This window comes from Capra hircus, chromosome 10 (genome assembly GCF_001704415.2).
Source record: "Capra hircus breed San Clemente chromosome 10, ASM170441v1, whole genome shotgun sequence".
Classification (NCBI taxonomy): domain Eukaryota; kingdom Metazoa; phylum Chordata; class Mammalia; order Artiodactyla; family Bovidae; genus Capra; species Capra hircus.
In genome coordinates this window covers 29,377,734-29,398,251 of record NC_030817.1, presented here as the reverse complement: position 1 = coordinate 29,398,251, position 20,518 = coordinate 29,377,734, and the positions used below count along the sequence as shown (strand labels likewise).

Here is a 20,518-nt window from a genome sequence, read left to right as displayed (position 1 = left end):
TTAGAGAACATGTGGAAATGGTATTGTTGTGTTATTTTTATTCCAAACATCCATTCCCAAAGGAAACCTGAGCCACAATGCCTTTCTGGATCTCCGGGGAAAATTGGATTCTTCTATTGGCGTGGAGAAAGTGACATAGAAGGACTCAGCAGATGACAATTTACAAGGACCAGGGTCCAGGACAAAGCTGAATGTGAAACATGAAGAGAAAATGCCGTCTCATTCTCCAAACTCCTTAGTGTTTCTTCTCGTGGAGTAGAAAAGTATCTCTTTCAGTTTTATCACCCAGTCTTTCTAAAGTAGATCATGTTTTCAGTTCTTGAATTCATTCTATGAAATCCAATGTGACTGCCAAAGGAATAACTGTATTTTCTTCACTGTCTTTATCAGCCTCTCACAACTGCTCCCTGAAAATCTTGAAAAATTCTATTAAATATTGATATTTGTGCTATTTTCATCACAAAAGCAGTATCACAAGCCTCAACGTGATCACTGATTCCAGAGTGTACATTCTAAATCAATATAATTTGATAGACTGTGTATTGAGTTTTTTCTGTGCATTAGACACTCAGAATACTAAGATGAGTTTTAAATGACCCGACCTTCAAGGAAATGGACACATAAACATAGGGTTATAGTATAGTATAATAAGTAAACTTATTTTCTAAAAAGTGAGGTCACTGTATAACAGAAGGAATGATCAAATCTTACGCAGGCAAACAGGCTTCCTGGAGTAAATGTATGAATCTGGCTTTAAAAGATGAATAGGAGTTAGGAGGTAGGTAAATATGGAAGGGCATTCCAAGCAAAAGGAAGTGTATGTGCAAAGGATAAGAGGCCTGAAAAAGCAAATTGTGTCTTCAGAACTAGCAACAAGTTGGCCCTGCTGAACCTCACCCACTCAGGGGAGAGGGGAGGAAGGCAGACACCAGGCAGTTAGCAAAGGATGATCAGCAGGGGTGCATGCTAAGTAATCTAAAACGGTATTTGCAAATGGTTTCTCTTCCGTTTTTATGGGGCTTCCCAGATGGCAGTAGTGGTAACGAACCCACCACCAGTGCAGGAGACATAAGAGACACAGGTTCCATCTCTGGGTCGGGAGGATCCCCTGGAGGAAAGCATGGCCACCCAGTCCAGTATTCTTGCCTGGAGAACCCCATGGACAGAGGAGCCTGGTGGGCTACAGTCCAATGGGTCACAAAGAGTCCGACATGACTGAAGCAATTTAATTACATTTAATAATTAAATCAGAGTGTCTCTCCGTATAAAAGTTTCATCTCAGTTCTCTTCTAAAATCTGAACTCTTAAGTGGGAGGGAATGTGGCACTAATTTCATCATGCTGTGAGTTGACTATCGCCTGTGTGCCCCCAGGGGCACAAGTCACTTAAGATAACAGGGTCTTTCCTAGAGTCCCAGTAAGAAAAGGAAGTACTGCTACCAGGCTACACAGAAACAGCAAAGGATAACTTAACGCAGAAGTGTGAGATGGTCACATTTCCATTTAGCAAGATCCCCATGACAGCACTGTGGATACCGGGCTGTTTTGAATGGTGAGAGGCACAATGTGTCCTAAAGCTGTTGTAACAAATACCACAGATAGAAACTTACTTTCTCAGAGTTCTGCAGGCCAGAAGTCCAAAACCAAGGTGTGGATGTGGCTGCACTCCCTCCGGAGGCTCTCTGGGAGAATCCTTTGCCTCTTCTAGCTTCCTGTGGCTGTTGGTAGTCCTTGGTTTGGCTTGTGGCCATATCACTTCAATCTCTGCCTCTGTCTTCATATCACCTTCTCCTCTCTCTGTTTGTCTCTTCCTCTTCTGTCTCTTGTAAAGAAACTTGTCACCACGTTTAGGCCCCACCTGGGGAATGCAGGTTGACTCATCTCAAGATCCTTAACTCAGTTATGTCTGCAAATATTCTTTTTTTTTTCTTCCCCAAATAAGACACCACTCACATGTTCTAAGAATTTGGACTTAAACATATCATTCCACTCACTTCACAGAAGAATCCTATTTCTCAACCTATGATCAACAGACAAGCTGCCTTAGGATCTCCAGGAATGCTGCCCTCTGTCCTTTGCAAACTGCTGGACTAGAGACATGGACTCAGTAAGGAGACAGCAGCAGCCATGAGGGTGACCTTGTGGTATGGGTGTGGGAGCTAGAATTAGAATGATAAACACTCAGTGGTGACTTGAAAGCGGAGGGGAGGAGGATGAAGGTGAACATACTGACTCCCGGATATCTGGGAGTCACAGGGCCTCCCAAAAAGACAGGAATACAGACAGAAAATGTAGAATCCCAGCCATCTCTGGGCTTGTAAGGACTAGTAAGATCATTTGTCCAGCCCTTCAGAATTTTCCTTTTTGTTTTCTTTAACAAACAATCCTGCAGCTTCTGTTCAAGCACGTTTCTTTGCACAGTCTGATTTCATTGTTGACTGTTTCTTTCATGAGCTTGTAAACTGAATGCAGGAAGAGGCCATGATTGTTGGGCTCTCTGTTGTTTCCCCAGCATCTAACTGAGTGTCTGGCATATAGAAGATGCTCAATACATATTTCTGAAGGAACAGATGAATGAACAATTCCAGTGACTGGAAGATGTGGGGACTAAGAATTGGCATGGGCAAGACTAATCAAGGGTTATTACAGTGGCTACTGTTCAATTTCAAGCAACTATACTTGTAAATTCTTCCATGTGCAGTCACTTATTTTGTTCCCCACATTGAGCCTAAGGCTTCTTCTACATGAAGATTTCTTTCAAATACTTTGAAGAGAATTTTTGTGTCCCTTGAGACTCTTTCTCCTTGGCTGAATGTGTTCATCTTCTTTGACCACATGGCCTGTTTTAGAACTCTACTACCTTCTCCTTGTTCTCCTTTCACATTCTTGACTATTTGTGAGTGTCCACCGAGTTCTCTGCACCAGGGTTGTATAGTCAGTAGGACACAATAGTCGCAGTCCAGTTTATCCTTGTCTCTCTAAAGTTATTAAAGATAGCAGTGCCCAGAACTAAAAGGAGCAGATACCATACCCTTTGTACTGGATATGTGCTTTTTACTACTATGTCTAAATAAGTTTATTTTCTTTCCCTTGCTCTTTTGCAGCACTAGACATGATGTTCCCTATTGTCTGTACCACCATGGGCCATGAATGAAGTGGTTTCTCTTTTGGGTACAAGGATGTCTTAGTCTGCTGGGGCTACTATCACAAAATAGACTGAGTGACTTAACAAAAAGTAGTTCTGTTAGTTTTGAATCCTGTGACATTTGTCATCAGCATGCCAACATGGTTGGGTTCTGGTGAGATCCCACTTCCTGATCTATGGATGGCCACCTTCTTTCCCTGTCCTTGTGTGGCAGAGACAGAGATCATTCTTCTCATGTCTGTTCTTATAATGACACTAATCCACTCACAAGGATGCTAACCTCATGCCTTAATTACCTCCCCAAAGCCCCACCTAAAAATACCATCATATTGGAGGTTAGGAGTTCAACATTGGAATGTTGGGGCAACTCAAACATTAGTTCCATAGCATTGAGCACACATAGAATTTGAAGTACACTCAACATTCAACACTAGAACCTTCCATCTCTTGCAAAATATGTAATTACACCCTGTAAAATGGTAGTGCAATGAACAGAAATGAAGCCCAGCAACCTGGAGGGGCAGGGTATCTTTTCAGTCATCTGTAAGAAGCAGGTGCTGTGTCAAGCCAGGGAGAGGAACCAGCTTCTTGGGGGCTCAGGTTACATCTTCTGTTCAGGGAAGCACATCAGAGTCATACACAGAGTGAAGCCAAAGTGGTTTTTTTTTCTGTTCTATAGTTTTACATGTTTTTTTTTTCTATTTTTATGATAATGAAATCAACTTTTAATAAAACAAAAAGAATTCAGCCAAACTACTGGAACAGTTGCAATGAAAGAAAAATCCCTTTAGTTGAATTCTTTTTATTTTATTGCAAGTTTATTTCTAATTGTTCACTAATGAAGCTCCAAGCTTCAGAAAGGATATTCTCCTTTAAGGGAACACAGATGTTTGACTTAAAACTCTATTTTTGTGACATTTCAATATTGGTATCCTCATATTTTACTAATGAAATTATAAGAAAACAAAATCTGCTTGTCCTACAGCAATTTGGCTGCAGTTCAAAAACTCTTTCATTAACATGAAATAATATGTTATGCAAATCTAATTGCAGAAGAATTAACCACACTTACCAAATAGTCATCTGTGATCCAAAATGAAGAAGAAGCTATAGGGAAACAATACCAGCAAATGGACAGTAGCAAGAGATTCTAAGGAATATCCACATACCTCTGTTGTGGTCACTTCTGGGTCTATTTTGATGTTTTCTAGTAAAAGTCTGAAATCTTCTACCTCATTTTTTGGTGTGAAATGGTGTTTATTTGCCTCTTATTGTACTTCAAGAATAGAAGTAAATAAATGGAGGTTGTTTGCATTTATAAGCCTTTAGGTTTGTCAATTATAGCTAATCCATTGGAGTTACAGCCAAGAGACAATGGTTAGAAAGAAGGCAAAGGTACCAATCAAGATTTAGTGAAAGGCTGGTGTGGGTATATTAGGTGTGCACAGGTAAAACTGGTCAAAACTTTTTGGTTGTTTTAATTTGCCTGGGTCTTCCACTTTGAATTAAGACATGTAGTCAGTCAGAGCACTTGGCTCTAGAACTGTTTGCATTCCCCAAATGCTGTTGGATTGTCTATTCCCCAGCGCCAAGCCCAATGCCAGGTACATAGTAAGTGCTGAATATCTGTAGAATGAATAAAACAAGTGAAATAAGGAAAAAAAATTTTTAACACTTTCTGATTTTCCCAGTAGAAGTACACAGGTCAGTAAACACTTCTAAGTTCTGACACCAATATTCCAGGGACAAAGATTTGGCCCACCCAACAGAAAGCTATCCCTCACATTACAAACTGAACACTAAATGAATTGATCATTATTCTTCCTTTCTAATGATACTAGGATATAATCAACATTTAGTCTTTATAAAGATAGCTGCATATTTAAATTTTTCTGTTTTGTGTAGACTGTAATTTTATCTACAAATGGTTTCCAAACTAGACTGTGACATTGACCAGTTGGTTAATTCAAGTGTGTTCAACTGATCTCAATCATTGCAGGTGATTTGGAAATTCAGTGATACTCTTTGGTAGTTCCAGTCACGTCCCACACATAAATCTGTCTCGTCCAAGCCAAGAAGATTGCAGCAAAGGTGTGTGTGTGTGAAAGCACTTGTGTATTTTTTTCTGTTTATTTTATTAATATTAATCTCTGTCAGTCCTAGAGGAATTTTGCACCTTCATTTGTTTACATAAGCATACAAGTAATCATAGAAAGTCAACCTGGCGATATTCAACTCAGAATAGATCTGAGTGTATCTTGAAATAACATTCTTCGTTTTCTTAGTAGCTTCCAGCATGCTCAAGGATTGCCAGGGTATGATTAACTCTCTTAGTTCAGTTCCCATCATTATGCAATGCGTTCTAAAATGCAGAAACAAATAAATGATGTCACAGAGACAAAAACTCTGCAGGTAAAAACTAGCATAAAGCAGATAAGCATTCTCTGGCTGGGATACAGAGCTCTAAAACCTCTAAAAATAATTAAACCTTACTCTGAAAACACTATGTATCTGATGTGAACTGCCCAAACTTGTTTCTGAATAGATTCACTTTATGTCCACCGACGGGTTTCTTTAGACATTTTAAATTTATTCATAGAGTTTTAATACACTAAATTCTTGTTCATGCAGTTTAATCATGAATCACTGAACTAGTTTAATGCTTAGTCCACTCATTGATCTGAGAGCCTATACCTTAACATGTTCTTTTCTTCCATTTAAAAATGAAAAAAAGACTATTTCTGCCGATGGCTATTGGATCACACCATTTAACTAAAATCAGATTCCTTGCTTACCGTGAATACATACATGGTAAGATGGTTTCCTTAATTGACTGGTTTAGATCAATGAGTTGGTGTTGATGAGGTCCTCATATTGGCTAGGGAGCAGGAAAATGAAGTTGGGTGTTAACTCATGTCTAGTGGAGGAAACATGGGATTAGGAATCAACAGATTTGTAGTTAATCTTGGCTGAGCCTTCAAACAGCAGCATAACTTGGCTAAAGGAGGACACCATTCTTGCTGCTGCTGCTAAGTTGCTCCAGTCATGTCTAACTCTGTGTGGCTCCATAGACGGCAGCCCACCAGGCTCCTCCGTCCCTGGGATTCTCTAGGCAAGATTACTGGAGTGGGTTGCCATTTCCTTCTCCAACGCATGCATGCATGCTAAGTCGCTTCAGTCGTGTCCGACTCTGTGTGACTCCATAGACAGCAGCCCACCAGGCTCCTCCATCCACAGGATTCTCTAGGCAAGAATACTGCAGTGGGTTGCCGTTTCCTTCTCTGCTCTTGAGCCTCATTAAATTCTCAGGACATGTTGAGGTAGGCTTGGGTAGGCACTCCTGGTATCCCCTATTACAGGAGAAAGTAATTAGATATTTGCCCAGACTCAAGTCGGAGGTTAGAGGCAGAGCCAGGATTCTCCCTTGAACAAGTTGGCTACTGTACTGATACTGTGATCATGGATGTAAAAAAACTTTTTAGAAAACTATATACTTATCCTGGCTGTGCTGGATCTTAGCTGTGGCATGTGGGGTCTTCGTTATGGCATAGGGGATCTTTTAGCTGCTGCATGCATGTGGGATCTAGTTCCCTGACCAGGGATTGAACCCAGGCCCCCTGTATTGGGACCTGAACGTCTTACCTACTCCACCACCAGAGAAGTCCCCATTAAAGGACTTTTAAAAATATAAAGAATGATTATTCTGACATAAGGAAAGTTCAGTCACCATGCTCATGTGCCAAAAATTGGAATGGGTGTGGAAGGAATACACAGCTGATGGTGATGATGATGGATGATTTTAGGGGTAATCACTATTTGATTTTGGAGTAGGAAATAGCAACCCACTCCAGTATTCTTGCCTGGAAAATTCCATGGACAGAGGAGGCTGACGGGCTACAGTCCATGGGGTCACAAAGAGTCGGGTATGACTGAGCAACTGAACACATATGTACCACTTGATTTTAAGGAGTAGCACATGTTAGTTAAATGAAGCAGTTAAGCTAAACATAGTCTTACTATATCATTCAGCAGTTGCACTCCTAGGTATTCACTCAACTGATTTGAGAATTTATGTTCAAAGAAAAACTTCCATAAGAATATTCACAGCGACTTTATTATCATCACCAAAAACTGAAAGCAATAAATATGCCCTTCAGTGGGTGAATGAGTAAACAAACTGTGATACATGCATGCAATTGATATCATTCAGAGATAACACGAAATGAGCTATCAAGTTACAAAAGGCATGGGATGAATTTTAAATGTATAGTGCTAAGTGAAAGGAGCCAGTCTGAAAAGGCTGGCTATATAATTCCAGTTTTCTGACATTCTAGGAAAGGGAAAACTATAGAGATAGTAAAAACATCAGTGATTTCTAAGGAAGAGGGGAGGAAGAGTTAAGTAGATTAAGCACAGGCAATTTCTCAGGGTGATGAAACTAATCTATATGATACTATAATTATAAAGGCATGACATTATGCATGTGTCAAAACCCAAAAATCTTCAGAGCACAAAGGCTGAACCTTAATGTATGCAAACTTAAAAATTAGTTTAGGAAGTTGAGGGTTTCCCTGGTGGTTCAGACAGTAAAGAATCTGCCTGCAATGTGAGAGACCTGGGTTTGATTGCTGGTTTGGAAAGATCCCCTGGAGAAAGGAATGGCTACCCACTCCAGTATTCTTTCCTGAAGAATTCTGTAGACAGAGGAGCCTGGAGGGCTATAGTCCATAAGGTCACAAAGAGTCGGATACAACTGAAGCGACTTAACATGCACACATGCACGCATATATAGGGATTAGTATACACAAGTATATTTCCTTGTTTTCTCACCTGAGAGAGCCCAGATGTAATGACATCCCGGTGGCAAGGAGCACTACTAGTGCCCAGATCTTGGTTTCTAATACCGTGGGCCAAGAAAAGGAACCAGGGCTCCTCAGAGAAATGTGGCCCTACAATATGGCTCTAGGACTAGGTCAGGAGAGACACAAAATGGTCCTGGAGCAACTTGCAGTTCCAGAAAGTTAGGAAGTATTAAAACACACAAACACTCACGCACACACATACACACACACACCGACAGGAGGATGTTGAAGTCATACAAGAGCCAACTGTAAGAGCTCCCAGTGGCCAATTCTGGAAACTTGAGCAAAAAATAAAAACGTAGTGTTAGACTAATATAATCCAATATATAACAATAGACACCTATGAGTCCATACTAATATAAATAATTGAATAAATAAATAAATGGAGCAAAGAGACAAATCTCTCACGCAGAAGAATTCCAAATAGTTTATGTAGATGCCACACCCACAAGGAGGTGGAACCTCTTTAGTGTTGACGATGCATCATGACTTCCTTACAAAGAGTACGGTATAAGGGGACATAAACATGCCTATGGCTGATTCATGTTGATGTTTGGCAGAAACCAACACAATTCTGTATAGAATCCTTCAATTAAAAACATATATAAATTTTAAAAAAGAGTACAGAATGGAAGGAGCTTAACCCTGGAGAAACAAACTAATCAGACAAACCACGTGACTGAGATGGTGTTGACCAGCGGCAATAGGTCATATTGATAGAATGGACTTTGCTGTGATATAATGCAACTGATCTTTGTTGTGGTCTTCCTCAAAAATCAATCATGCAGTCTAATCAATAGAAAAATATCAGATAAATCTAAATTAAGTCACATGCTACCAAATCCTTGGCCAGTACTCCTTAAAAAAAATTAACTCTGGAAAATTCTCACAACCATAAGACTAAGATACAAGTAGATGTAATGTGGTGTCCTGGATGAGATCCTAGAATAGAAAAAGGACATTAGGTAAATACCAAGGAAATCTGAGTAAATTTATAACTTTGGTTAATAATAATATATCAATATTGATCCATTCAAAATTATAACAAATGTAGCATACTAAATAAGTTAATAATAAGAGAAACTGAGTATGGAGTATATGGGAACTCTGTACTATTTGTACTGTGCTTGTGATATCTGAAAGATACTGCTTCTCACACCATAAATAGTATTTCAATGTAAGGATAAAAAGTGTAATCAGACACAACTCAGTAAAAACAATCAATTTATCTCCTTGGATGTAATGATAGTAGTCACAACTACTTCCTACAGATGAATATACATGTTAGAAAGGGATTTTTAAATGCAGAAGTATATTTAATTTATTGGCTTAAATAAACAATATTGATTTTTGGATAGTTGCCAAGGGCAAGGTACTGTATTTAATTGTGTAACTAGCTGTCCTCAGAATTGCTACTATTAGAAGTTCAGTGCCTAACTAGAGTATCCTTTTCTTGGAGATGGCTTATTAATTGACTTATTTTACAATGAAACCTATCACAGCCAGGGTGTAATTGTTTTCAGCCCTTCCAACAACCCGGTGAGATGCCTGAGCTGATGGATGTTTGCAACAGAAGTTATGGAAAGGAGTGTTTGAGCTTCTGTATTGTTCTTGGCCCTATAATATGATCAGTGAAGAAACCTGAGTTTTACCCATTCCCATCCCTGTAAAACAAGATCAGATGACTAAGTGTGAGTTGAAAAGAAAGCATGTGCAGTCATCACTGCCTTATCTTACCCTTGCTTGGAAGTAGGTCTGAGAGGAGGATGGCAAAATAAGGGCAACAACTAACACATGCTGCATATATATCCTGTGTCAGGCACGGTGCCAGGTTCTATACTGGTGGTCAGTGCTCATAAAACTGTGGGCAGTAGAGTCTTATCCTTAAGGTTTGAAGGGGGCCCAATAAATTCCACTCCTATTTACAACTTTAATTCTCAACAAATGGAGATATAAGACCAATGAGTGACAGATGGAGATAAAATCACTGCTGTGACTGATAAAAGTCTCTCTTACAGTGCTGGAGAGAGAGGCAGTTAGTACAAACATTTTGGAAAATTAAAGCTGAACAAATGCATACTTCGTATGCATTCATGCTAAGTCACTTCAGTCGTATCCTACTCTGTGTGACCCTATGAACTCTAGCCTGCAAGGCTCCTCTGTCCATAGGATTCTCCATGCAAGAACACTGGAGTGGGTTGCCGTGTCCTTCTCCATATGTATACTTTATGCCTCAGCAATCCACTCATCGAACTATAACCAGTAAAATGTGTATGTACATATTCAGTGAAAGATATATTCCAGAATGTACATAATAGCACTATTTGTAAAACTGGAAAATACCCAAGTGCCCAACAACAGTAGAATAGATAAATAAATCTTGGTATATTCTTGCAATGGGTTATTATACAATGATAAGGAAGATTAAACTACAGCCAAATACAAAAGAGTATAAACAGTGTGACTCCATTTAAGTTAAATACAAAATAGGCAAAATGAATCTGTGGTTTTAGAAGTCAGGACAGATGTTGCCCTTGAGCAGGGTGTGAACAGTGACTGGGAGGGACCAGGCATGAGGCTTCCCAGGGTGCTTCTCTGTGTGTTTGGTTGTATTAATGATAGAGAGCTACACACATAAGCAGTGTACGTTTTATTATGTACATCATACTTTAATACGGAGAAGGCAATGGCACCCCACTCCAGTACTCTTGCCTGGAAAATCCCATGGATGGAGGAGCCTGGTAGGCTGCAGTCCATGGGGTCGCTAAGAGTCAGACACGACTGAGCGACTTCACTTTCACTTTTCACTTTCATGCATTGGAGAAGGAAATGGCAACCCACTCCAGTGTTCTTGCCTGGAGAATCCCAGGGGTGGGGGAGCCTGGTGGGCTGCCGTCTATGGGGTCGCACAGAGTCGGACATGACTGAAGTGACTTAGAAGCAGTAGCATACTTTAATAGAAAGTTTTCTTTAATCCTCTCTTGCTCCCACTTCCCTATCTAGCTACCACTTCATTCCTCTCCTTTTTAAAACAAAGCAAATTTTTAAAAGTACTATTTTTAATATGGACCATTTACAATATTGCTTCTGTTTCATGTTTTGGTTTTCTGGCCTCAAGGCATGTGGGACCTTAGCTGCCCAACCAGGGAGTGAACTCATACCCCTTGCATTAGGAGGCAAAGTCTTCACCACTGGGCTTCCCTGGTGGCAAAGAATTCGCCTGCAATGCAGGAGATACAGGAGACATGGGTTCGATCCCTGGGTAGGGAAGATCCCCTGGAGAAGGAAATGGCTACCCACCACAGTATTCTTGCCTGGAGAATTCCATGGACAGAGGAGTCTGGAGGGATACAGTCCATATGGTTGCAAAAGAGTCGGACACAAATTAGCGGTTAACACTTTCACCACTGGACCACCAGGGAAGTTCCCAAAGCAAAACGTTTTTGAAAGAACTGTCTTTCTTCAATGTCTCCATTCTCTCTTGGACCTGCTGCAAAAAGGATTTTTGCCCTAAACTCTCTATAGCTTCTCTTATAAAGATTAATGATGACTTATATATGGCTAAATTCAATTGCCAACTTGCCTCATCTTACTAATCAGCAGCATTCCATACAAATGATTATTGACTATATTTACCTGGTTCTACACTCACTCTCACTACCCTCTCTAGGTAAACTCATCAAGTCACATAGCTTTAAATACTATGTATATCTTTATGATTCCCAGACTTTTATATCTTTTGCCCAAATCTCTCCTTGGCACACCTAACTTGTATATCCCATTGCTTACTCAACATCTCCATTTGGAGATCTAATGTGTGCTGTGCTTATTTGCTCAGTCATGTCCAACTCTTTTCGACCCCATGGACTATAGTCCACCAGGCTCCTCTGTGGGGATTCTCCAGGCAAGAATACTGGAGTGGGTTGCCATGCCCTCTTCCAAAGGATCTTCTCAACCCAGGGATTGAACCCAGGTCTCCCGCATTGCAGGCAGATTCTTTACTGTCCGAGCTACCAGGGAGATCTAATAAACATCTAAAAAGTCTGATATCCCCCAATCTGCTCCTCCTCCCACATTCTTCTCCTGTTCACAACACTTCTCAGCTCTATTGCATCCTTCCAGCTGCACAACCCCCAAATCTTGGAATGATCCTAGATGCTTCTCTTTTTCCTTACATATCTAATTCATGAACCAGAACTGTTAGTTTTACACTAAAAATACACTTAGAATTTGTACACTTTTCATTACCTCCACTGGTACCATTCTGGTTCAGATCATTATTTCTTACCTCCTTACCTCTCATTCTCCTAAAAGCTTCCCTTTTGCCTCTCACTTCCTCACCCCTTGTTTCTGCACTTACTACCCTACAGTTGATTTTCTACACAAAGGATCCTGAGAAATAATAATTCAAATCATGTCCTTTGTCGCTCCAAACCCTCCTCGTGGTTTCCACCTCACTCAGAATAAAAGACAAACTCCAAATTATGCTCTTTTAAACTCTGCATAATCTGACCTCACTTTCTCTCCCAGATCTCATCTCATGCAGCCTTCCCCTGCTTCAGCCACCCTGGATTTTTTGTAGTTCTTCATACAGTCCATCTATCCCCTTGACCCTGGGCATTTGCATTGGCTGTATCCTCGCTCTAGAATGCCCTTCTCCCAAAGTACACATCATCTGCATTTTTATTTTGTTCAGTCTTTACTCAAACGTCACCTTTTAAAATAGCGTTTCTGTGCCAACCTGTCTAAAGTTTCACATACTTATCCCTCTTTTCTGCATTTGTTTTTCCTCCTTGGCACTTATCACCCTCATATGTGAACGTTTATTTGTTCATTTGTTTATTGATTCATTAGTTGTCCTTCTCCCCACTAAATTTCGAGCTCTGTGAAGACAGGCATTTTTAGCTGTTTCATCTCTTTGTACTCCAAACCCAAGACATCATTAGAACATATCCATTTAATAACTAACTGCACGTGGTATTGCAAGTCTTACCGTAAACTATATCCCTCTTCTGGTATAGAGTTCCCTGAGAGTCTGTTTTCTCTCACAGAAAAAGGTTTGTTTATTTTTATGATTTAACCAAATTTACCACTAGTTTCTCTAGGACTACTGGTATGTCTTTCAGGATCCTGAGGAATATGCTTCGGAGTCGTGAACATGGGAAGCTGAGCCAGACTGCAGTTCTCAACCTGATCCCGTGGTCATACAGGTCTGCTGGCTCACGGGATCTGTCTGCTTGTCTACTGGAAGGCTCCAGAGCTGGTTCTTCTGCACAGCCTAGGACTGTAGCCCAACATGTCAAAACCATGAGACTGCCATCTGTTCAAGTTATGTAATTTGAGATCTGGAACAATTTTCAGTGTGGGATTTGCTGCCCAAATAGAATCATTTTCGGAAAGAAGATTAAGCTTTCTTTGCTGGAAAAAAGAGAAATTACCAGAAAAGTGATCATTTCACTGAGTATAAATAAACCTTGCTCCAGAATATAATAAATGAGAAAGGCAAATTTGCTTCATCAATATTTTCCTGTTTTAAAAATAAACACAAGGTGATACTTTAATTTTGTAAGTGCAAAATAATTCTTAATGGGAAATGGAATTATCCATTTAACAGATCTAAATTTTGTTTGAAGCATTTGCCTGCCCTATAAGACACTAAGCAGAATCAGGGGGTGAGGGAAGCCTTGATAAGCTTATTGATATTATAGAATATGGTCTTTCTTCCTAGGAGAGAAAGTTACCTGACCCACCATTAGTGGAACAGAAGGCTTGATTTGTTTTTCTAACAGAACTTATGTGACCCACAGTTACCTTATATGACCAAAGGAAACCACTTATGAAATGACTGCCTGGAGTTAAGGATTAAAACTGCAGCTTTGTAGACTGGAATTTCTCTCACTAAATTTATTCACCTAAACAAGGCTTGATTCAGTGCCCTAATTCTTACTGACTCCAAACTTTAATGAGCTGGGGACTTGTGTTAAACACCACTCATTTTTCTACACAGAACTAGCACTATTGTTTTGCCTGATTACAAAAACAGAAATTTTGTAATCATGGAATGGTTTTACTGGGGATAAAATCAGTCATCAAATTAAAGTATAACAAAGGAAGTGAAAATCACCTGGACATCTATAACCTGGAGGTTAAGAGGTCAATATGTTTTGCAGATTCTTCTGGGGTTTGTTTTGGATATGTAATGTCTCCTTTTTACAAAACTTAATCATATAATAGCTGAATTATATATGTATACATGTATACATATATAAAATATACATATATAATAAAATTATAACTGAATCACTTTACTATATGGCAGAAATTAATACAACATTGTAAATCAGCTATACTTCAATAAAAATACTCTCTCAAAAAAGTAAGACAACAGTGAAATTTGTCACACCTATTGTCTCTCCCTTTCATAAATGATTTCTCTGTAGCCTGCAGTGTTATTTGATAGCACTTTACCCCAAAATTGGAGTCAATCCTCTTAAAACTTGCCTCTGTTTTACCAACTACGTTTATTCTAAAGTAAATAGAATAAGTACTATTCTAAATCCTTTGTTGTCATTTTAACAACTAAGTTCACCATCTTGTATGGGCACAATTTGTGGTGTCCCTAAACAGTTATAATAGTGACTGATCGCAGATCACCATAACAAACATAATAATAATAGGAAAGTATAGACTATTTCGAGAATTAACAAAATGTGACACAGACATGAACTGAGCACGTGCTGTTGGGAAAATGGTGCTGACAGACTCGCCTGACCCAGGGCTGCTGCAAACCTTTAATTTGTAAGAAAAGTAAAAAGGCAATATCTACGAAGCCCAATAAAGCAAAGCACACTAAAATGAAGTATGCCTGTATTTTACTGCCTGTAGTCAGGCAGGGAAGAACTCTCTGATAAAGCAGACTTGAGTAAAAGCCAGTGGGAGAGAGAGCTCTGTAAGACTCTGGGGGAAGTCCTTTCTAATAAATAGCAATTGTGAAGGTGCAGAGGCAGACGTGAGCTCTGTGCATTGGCAGGACAGCTCGAAGACCCCCAGCATCACAGCGTGGGATGATGCTGGGGGAGAGGATGTTGCAGGAGCAGATTTGCCTTTTTCTAAGTTTCTTAAAATCCTTCCGATAACCTCAAGAAAATCTCAGTTCGATGCAAGTTTGTGTTTAATACTCCCCTGATGCAAAATGTGTTACTCTAACTTTTAACAAAACGGATGACAGATTGGAAGATCACAGTCTTCTGAAGTGACAGTATAAAATAGAATAATGTTGGATTTTATTTACATTCATGCTTACTATATATTATAGCAAGTAGTTTCCTGTTTATAAGAGTGATACAATTTTCCTTTTAAATAGACATATTTAAGTTTTCAATTTATTCAACTTCAAGAAAAAGAAAATATTACATAGAAATATATAAAGGGTATATAGTCAGAAGTTGCAAAAATCATAAAGGGGACTGGCAAATGACTTAAGTTTGGGAAACAGTTCTAGGCCATCCAGCTAGCACCTGAACTCTAAACATGGATCCAAATCCACCAAAGCTCTTCTGTTTTCTAAGATGATTCAGTTCAGTTCATTCAGTTCAGTCGCTCAGTCGTGTCTGACTCTTTGCAACCCCATGAATCGCAGCACGCCAGGCCTCCCTGTCCATCACCAGCTCCCAGAGTTCACTCAGGCTCATGTCCATCGAGTCTGTGATGCCATCCAGCCATCTCATCTTGGGTCGTCCCCTTCTCCTCCTGCCCCCAATCCCGTCCAGCATCAAAGTCTTTTCCAATGAGTCAACTCTTCACATGAGGTGGCCAAAGTACTGGAGTTTCAGCTTTAGTATCATTCCTTCCAAAGAAATCCCAGGGCTGATCTCCTTCAGAATGGACTGGCTGGATCTCCTTGCAGTCCAAGGGACTCTCAAGAGTCTTCTCCAACACCACAGTTCAAAAGCATCAATTCTACGGCGCTCAGCCTTCTTCACAGTCCAACTCTCACATCCATACATCACCACAGGAAAAACCACAGCCTTGACTAGACGGACCTTAGTTGGCAAAGTAATGTCTCTGCTTCAGTTCAGTTCAGTTCAGTCGCTCAGTCGTGTCCGACTCTTTGCAACCGCATGAACTACAGCATGCCAGGCCTCCTTGTCCATCACCAACTCCCAGAGTTCATTCAGACTCACGTCCATCAAGTCAGTGATGCCATCCAGCCATCTCATCCTCGGTCGTCCCCTTCTCTTCCTGCCCCCAATCCCTCCCAGCATCAGTCTTTTCCAATGAGTCAACTCTTCGCATGAGGTGGCCAAAGTACTGGAGTTTCAGCTTTAGCATCATTAGTAAATATAGATATAAATTAATCCAGATGCACTAGTCAGTGATACTCTCAACCCCGAGTAAAATAGCTGCTTTTGGACAACTTTAATTTAAACATTCTCTTTGGAAGAAATATCAAGACATCATGGCTAGTGCAAAAATCAGGCAGAGAGTTGTGAAAGTGTTTTCCCATTTATATTATCTAGATGATTTAATTGACTGTTCTCCCTAGTTGTTTCTGGATTTATGTGCTAGTTTGTTTTTAGATGTGGTGCTAATTTAGGTGGAAGTCTTTCTTAAATGAATTAGTGTCACAAATAAAAGGATACTTTCAGTGGAGGATGGTTTAGAAGGTTGTGTTCTACCTACTTGCTGATACAGTTTGAATGCCTCAGTACTGTATATTTTAATGTTTTTACTGAAATTCTTTCTAGTGAGATTTAAGCAAGGAGATGGGTGAGAGTTGCTTTGTATTCTCAGCACTCTCTGGAAAAAGAAAATAAAACATGAATAGAGCTATTCCAAGTACAGGCCCAGGCTGATCACTAGCAAGTTAAATGGTGCAACACTGTATCCATCTAAGTGTAAATATTTTGCTCATGTTTAGTGGCTCCTAGAAGAGAGAGTTGGAAAATGATGTACCTGCTTTCACATAGAAGAAAGCCCCACTTTCACAAAATTTTAAATCATTAAAGAACAATTGATATAATCTGAATAGAGGAGAAACTAGTCACTCATTTAAATTATCTGTAGGATTTTTGAAATCTGTGTGACAAAACATATTAAAAAGTGATAAAGCCCTTTCTCTGTGGAATCACCATGGCAGCTGGGACCCTGTACACATACCCTGAAAACTGGAGGGCCTTCAAGGCCCTCATTGCTGCTCAGTACAGCGGGGCTCAGGTCCGCTTGCTCTCCGCACCACCCCACTTCCATTTTGGCCAAACCAACCGCATCCCCGAACTTCTCTGTAAATTTCCTGCTGGCAAGGTTCCAGCCTTTGAGGGTGACGATGGATTCTGTGTGTTGGAGAGCAATGCCATTGCCTACTATGTGAGCAACGAGGAGCTGCGGGAAAGTACTCCCGAGGCAGCAGCGCAGGTTGTGCAGTGGGTGAGCTTCACTGATAGCGACATAGTGCCACTAGCCAGCACCTGGGTGTTCCCTACCTTGGGCATCATGCACCACAACAAGCAGGCCAGAGAGAATGCAAAGGAGAAGGTGAGGCGGATTCTGGGGCTGCTGGATGCTCACCTGAAGACGAGAACTTTTCTGATGGGCGAACGCATGACGCTGGCTGACATCACAGTTGTCTGCACCCTGTTGTGGCTTTATAAACAGGTTCTGGAGCCTTCTTTCCGCCAGGCCTTCCCTAATACCAACCGCTGATTCCTCACCTGCATTAACCAGCCCCAGATCCGGGCTGTCTTGGGAGAGGTGAAACTGTGAGTAAATGGCCCAGTTTAATGCTAAAAAGTTTGCAGAGAGCCAGCCTAAAAAGGACACCCCACGGAAGAAGAAAGGTTCTCAAGAAGAGAAGCCGAAGCCCCAGGCGGAGCGGAAGGAGAGCAAAGAGGCGAAGAAGGCGGCTGCCCGCGCTCCTCAGGAGGAGCTGGATGAATGTGAGCAGGCGCTGGCTGCCAAGCCGGAGGCCAAGGATCCCTTTGCCCGTCTGCCTAAGAGCACCTTTGTGTTGGATGAATTTAAGCGCAAGTACTCCAACGAGGATACGCTCTCCGTGGCCCTGCTGTACTTTTGAGATCACTTTGATAAAGATGGCTGGTCCCTGTGGTACTCTGAGTATCGCCTCCCTGAAGAGCTCACCCAGACCTTCATGAGTTGCAGCCTCATCATTGGAATGGTCCAGCGACTGGACAAACTGAGGAAGAATGCCTTTGCCAGTGTCATTCTCTTTGGAACCAACAATAGCAGCTCCATTTCTGGGGTCTGGGTCTTTCGAGGCCAGGAGCTTGCTTTTCTGCTGAATCCAGATTGGCAGGTGGACTACGAGTCGTACACATGGCGGAAAGTGGATCCCGGCAGCGAGGAGACCCAGACGCTGGTTCGAGAATACTTTTGCTGGGAAGGGGCCTTCCAGCATGTGGGCAAAGCCTTCAATCAGGGCAAGATCTTTCAGTGAACACCTCTTGCCATCGCCCAGCCGCCTGCACCTGCCCTTTGGGGAGAATGGGGGTCATTAAAGGAAACTGAACATTAAAAATAAATTAATAAAAAGTGATAAAAAAAAATTCCTCCCCACTCACCAAAAAATTCCTGGGCTAAATCAGAAGGCTGTAGGTGCTAGACTCAGCTCCTTCAACTACTCTAGTGTCTGCTGACCTTGAAGAGCTCACTTGTTTTCTCTGGGCTTAGTGTTTTAACCCTGAGAGAAATAGATTAGATATATTCTATTTGGGGTAAAAATGCCGTGCTTTTTTATGTCAACAGCAAACAAATATTATCAGACTGAATAAATTGGATATCCAAAATAAATAGAATATTTGGTTAAAACAGTTTCTGAATGACCAAGTAATGAAATTACAGAAAATAACGAACACAAAAGAGATACTTTTTAAAAAAGTATAATTGTCGGAAAATACTAAATTACATTTGGACATTGAAAAGCCATGAACGTATTCAAGCCGACAAAAAAGAAACTCTGAGATAAGATGCACACACAGTCATGTTGTAGCCATAATACTGCCCAACGCACTGGACCAAAGAAGGAACAAATTTATTATATATTTCCATTTCTCAAACATGCACACCATCTGGGTCATTGTGACATGGATCGAATGTCAGGTTACTCCTCAACAGAAATCTATGCATAGCTGTCAGAAAGGAGATGTAAGAGCTCCATTTCTGAGCAGGTGTATAAAGGGAGCAATAGCCAGGCTGGAGCAATAGCCAGCAATAGCCAGGTAAAAATACTAAAAATAGTATTTTTAGGGCCACACTTAAATCATTTCATAATAATATGCCTGTCATCATATGTCATAATAATATGCCTACTTGTATATCGTGTGGTCTGAATTAAAATTCAATTATATTAAGTTTGTCCTGGCAAATCTTTCTCTTTGCTGCTCCTTTTAATGGGCCCAGTCACTGACTCAATACTCAGAAACAGGTATATTCAACCAACAGAGGAAAAAATTTTTAAAAACCACTTATAAAGCAAAACTGCAAGGGCTAGGAGGAGCCTTGGCTACATTTGTTGAAGAATAAGATAAAATTAGCTTGTCTGTCCAGATGTCTGGGAATGGATTAAATTACTTCCTGGGGCTCCTTTAAGGATCAAGATGCCATAGAAAATTTTGGTAACTGGCAGATTTAAAGGGTGAGAAGACTGTTGACTCATTTTTAAATGCTACCTATCTCTGTACTTAGGTAAATACTTGTGAATATATTTTACATTGGATTCCTTGTAACTATTTTCAGAGAGAAAATTTACTTAAAAGACAGCTGGGTAATATAATGAATCTCAGTGGGTGGAGGTTCTATGTCATAATTTACAGGAAGTAATTTATCTGCCTGGTGGGTTATCAGGACATGGTGATGACTAGACTTGTTACTCAAATGATTTCCTAACAACAACTTCAAAGGCACCGATATTGGAATTTGAATCCATAAAAGCCTATGTGGGTTCCCACTCCCTTTTTCAAGGACCACATTTTCCAATGAATCAGAAATCAAGGTATATATGGAGTTTCAGATGTTATCTACCATACCAACCATCCTCTGATGCCTAAACATGTCACAGGATGAGCTTCTGCTAGAAAAAAAGTAAATGTCTCTGCTACATATTAGTGTGCATTTTTTCAGAACACATTCCAAAACATCCAAAAAGATTACTGGAAAAAAAAAAAAAAGAACCAAAATGTAAATGTGGAGTCTGATAGGTAGCGAAAGCCCAAGGGAGCAGACATTTGTCATTTTTAAGCAGAATTCAAAAATTCCAAGAAGCAAAAGAAAAAAAATTACCAAGTAGCACCTTTCCTACATCCAAAACTAGACCCTGCATGAATAATATCATGCCGATTATGAAGCCCTGACACAAAACCAACAAACAAAATTATACACCAGAATTGCTGGAGCAGTTGCAGATAAGCTTGTTTGTTTTATTTGGAGTCCCTAACATCTCTGAAACACAATGCTGAGCCATAAAAAGTGCAACTAACGACATATGCTACTTTTTTTTC

At 40.4% G+C, this 20,518-nt stretch overlaps 1 protein-coding gene and 1 pseudogene across 2 annotated transcripts in view; both read left to right on the top strand.

Annotated features, from left to right (window-relative positions):
• PRKCH (protein kinase C eta) overlaps nt 1–14,242 on the top strand; it is a 361,590-nt gene extending 347,348 nt beyond the window's left edge. Inside the window, exon 14 of the mRNA XM_018054083.1 lies at nt 13,133–14,242. The gene's annotated coding sequence lies outside the window, so the exon portion shown is untranslated. The remainder of the gene's footprint in view (nt 1–13,132) is intronic.
• On the top strand, nt 17,126–18,535 carry LOC102180398 (annotated as a pseudogene). Its single transcript, XR_310342.3, has one exon. The product of XR_310342.3 is annotated as an elongation factor 1-gamma pseudogene (transcript).